Genomic DNA, 3,795 nt, shown 5'->3' with positions numbered 1-3,795 from the left:
CTGCAGCCTCGACCTGCTGGGCTCAGGTGATCCTTCTGCCACAGCCTTGCAAGCAGCTGGAATTACAGGCACGAGCCACCACATGTGGCTAATTTTTTGACTAATTGTAGAGATGAGGTCTCGCCAAATTGCCCCCGCTAGTTTCAAACCCATGGGCTCAGGAACCCTTTTGCCTCGGCCTCCCAAAGTGCTGGGATTATAGGCACGAGCCACGGCGCCTGGTGAGAGCCCGCTTATCAGGCCTAAAGTGCGCCAACATTACAAGGGCGATGGCAGTGATGAGCCAGGAACAGCGAACAAAACGTGTGGATATGCCACACACACATGCACACACATGACTTGATTGGACATTTCTCCAAGGGTATCGAAAGATCCAACAAACATGAAAAGATGCTTAGCGTCGCTAGCCATCAGAGAAATGCAAATCAAAACCACAGTGAGAAACCGAAGGCAGAAAGTTGCAAGTGTTGGCAAGGTAGTGGAGAACTCGGAGCCTGCACACACTCCTGGTGGACATGCAACTGGAACGTGAAAACATTGGGCTCAGTGGAAGACACCAGATGCAAAAGGCCACGCACGTATAATTTTATTTATATGGAGTGTCTGGGTGAGCCAGTTCATGCAGACTGAGAATAGATTCGTACTGGGGGCTGTAGGGAGGGCAACAGAGAATGACGGCTTAGTGACAACAGACTTGTTCTGGGGTGATGGGAGTATTTGGGAATTAGACAGTGGTGATGGTCATACAATACTATGGATGTGCTGAAAGCCACTGAACTGTACACCGTAAAGTGGCTAAAATGGTAAATTTTATGTTGGATGAGTTTTACCTCAATTAAAAAAAATCCAAGATAACCCTGTTCCAGCATTGCTCCTTGTGAAGTCACAGAGAAAATCTGGACCAGTTTACCACCCCAGACATTATGTTGACTACGTATCCAGTCATGGTTAGCTGAGGGGACCTATGTTCAGGAAGGGAATCCCATTGTACAATTTTTACCTGTGTAATATCTTCTGTAATCATAAAAATGTCTGGACGTGCAATGGCTCATGCCTGTAATCCCAGCACTTTGGAAGGCTGAGGAAGGAGGATTGCTTGAACCCAAGAGTTCCAGACCAGTGTGGGAAACATGGCAAGACCTTGTCTTTACAAAAAATAAAAATTAGCCAGGTGTGATGACACGTGTCTGACACGTGTCCCAGCTATTTGGGAGGATGAGGCAGGAGGAGCATTTGAACCCAGGAGTTTGAGGCTACGGTGAGCCATGATCGAGCCACTGCACTCCAGCCAGGGCAGCAGGGAGAGAACCTGTCTCCAAAAGTAAATGAAGAAACACATGGGAGATAAAAAGTAAAACTCACTCTCCCCTTATGTTCCACCACCCCAGGTCCCGACAAGTCACTGCTTTTTTGGGCTTTGTGTGCTGTGTGTGTCCTTGTGCAAACAGAAACAGAAACTGCACAAATGCTGGTAGCATAGCATACACACTCTTGGTGCTTTTCTTTCTATTTTTTCTGAGTCAGAGTCTCACTCCGTCGCCCATGCTGGAGTGCAGGGGCACGCTCACGGCCACTGCAGCCTCAACCTGATCCTTCCGCCTCAGTCTTCCAAGTAGTTGGAGCTATAGGCACATGCCACCACACCCGGTTAATTTTTTGGTTTATTGTAGAGATGAGGTCTCGCCAAGTTGCCCAGGCTGGTCTTGAACTCGTGGGCTCAGGCAATCCTCTCGCCTTGGCCTCCCAAAGCGCTGGGATGACAGGCTGAGCCACCGTGTCTGGCTGTACTTTTCTTCTTATTCGTTTAAAATCTATTTCAGAGATCTTTTCATACTAATCTCATAGTAATATGAGACCTGTTTTCCCATGAAGAGTGTCACCAAACTTCTGGATTTTTAGCCGTATGATTGGTGAAAATGCCAGTTCAGTGCAGCTTTGAGCTGTTTTTCTCTTTATTATTAATGAGCTGCCAATCTCTCTGTGGTGTCAAACGGCTGCTTCCTGAGATCTGTCTGTTTATATTCTTTCTCCTCTCTCTGGCACGTACTGATTTCTAGGAGTTTTTTCTTCTTCTTTTTTTTTTTTTTTTTTTGAGGAGTCTCACTCTGCCGCCGAAACTGGAATGTAGTGGCAGCTCCCGGCCACCGCAGCCTCAATCTGCTGGGCTCCGGCGATCCTTCCATCTCAGCCTTCCAAGTCACTGGAACTACAGGCGCGTGCTACTACGCCCGGCTAATTTTTTAATTTTATTGTAGAGATGAGGTCTTGCCTGCCCAGGCGGTCTCGAACCCGCGGGCTCAGGCAATCCACTCATCTCAGCCTCCCAAAGGTGCGGGATTACAGGCTGAGCCACCAAGCCCGGCTTTCTAGGAGCTTTTTCAATCTTGGGGCTATTGCCCCTGTGCCTGTGGCCAGAGCAGCCAACACTGTGGTACAGTCCGTCATTGTCTTTGGCCTTTGGTCTTGGCCTTTGGCTTTGGCCTTGGGCTTTGGCCTTGGCTTTGGCCTTTGGACTTGGCCTTGGTCTTGGCCTTTGGCTTTGGTTTTTACCTTTGGCCTTGGCCTTTGCCTTTGGTCTTTGCCTTTGGTCTTTGGCCTTCGCCTTTGGTCTTTGGCCTTTGCCTTGGCCTTGGTCTTTGCCTTTGGCCTATTCCTTTGCCTTCAGCCTTTGGCCTTTGCCTTTGCCCTTTGGCCTTCGCCTTTGGCCTTGGCCTTTGGTCTTTGCCTTTGCTTTTGGTCTTGGCCTTTGTCTTTGGCCTTGGTTTTTGCCTTTGATCTTGGACTTTGCCCTTTGGCCTTCACTTTTGGTCTTCACCTTTGGTCTTTGGCCTTTGCCTTGGCCTTGGCCTTTGGTCTTTGGCCTTTGGTCTTCACTTTTGCCTTTGCCTTTGGGCTTTACCTTTGCCCTTTGACCTTTGCCTTTGCCTTTGGGCTATGGCCTTCGCCTTGGCCTTTGTCTCTTGTCTTTGGCCTTTGTCTTGGCCTTGGCCTTTGCCTTTGGCCTTTGTCTCTTGCCTTTGGTCTTTGCCTTTGGCCTTTGCCTTTGGTGTTTGGCCTTTTTCCTTTTCCTTTGGCCTTTGGTCTTCACCTTGGCCTTTGGCCTTAGCCTTGGCCTTGATCTTTGACCTTTGCCTTTAGTCTTGGCCTTTGGCCTCTGGCCTTGCCTTGGCATTTGGCTTTTGTCTTTGGCCTTTGCCCTTGGCCTTGACCTTTGCCTTTAGCCTTTGCCCTTGGCCTTGCCTTTGATCTTGCCCTTTACCTTTGCCTCTGATCTTTGCCTTTGACCTTGGTCTTTGCCCTTTGGCCTTCACCTTTGGTCTTTGGCCTTTGCCTTTGGGCTTTGGCCTTGGCCTTAGACTTGACCTTTGGCCTTTGATCTTTGCTTTTGCCTTTGGCCTTTACCTTGGCTTTGGCCTTTGCCTTTGGCCTTGGCCTTCACCCTTGCCCTTTGGGATTTACCTTTGCCTTTGGCCTTTGCCTTTCGCCTTTTTCCTTTGCCTTTGGCCTTGGCCTTGGCCTTGGACTTTGGCCTTGGGCTTCACCTTTGCCTTTGGCCTTTGCCTTGACCTTTGCCCTGTGGTCTTCACCTTTATTTCTGGCCTTTGGCCTTTGTCTTTGCCTTGGCTTTTGGTCTTCACCTTTGGCCTTTGGTCTTCACTTTTGGCTTTGGCCTTTGCCTTGGCCTTTAGCTTTTGCCTTTGGCCTTTGGACTGGGCCTTGGCCTTGGCCTTTGGCCTTTGATCTTTTTTTTTTTTGAGTTGGAGTCTCACTCTGTCGCCCAGACTGGAGTGCAGT

Source organism: Carlito syrichta, unplaced genomic scaffold, assembly GCF_000164805.1.
Source record: "Carlito syrichta isolate Samal-C Ts95f unplaced genomic scaffold, Tarsius_syrichta-2.0.1 Scaffold306712, whole genome shotgun sequence".
Taxonomy (NCBI): domain Eukaryota; kingdom Metazoa; phylum Chordata; class Mammalia; order Primates; family Tarsiidae; genus Carlito; species Carlito syrichta.
This window is presented reverse-complemented; position numbering follows the sequence as displayed.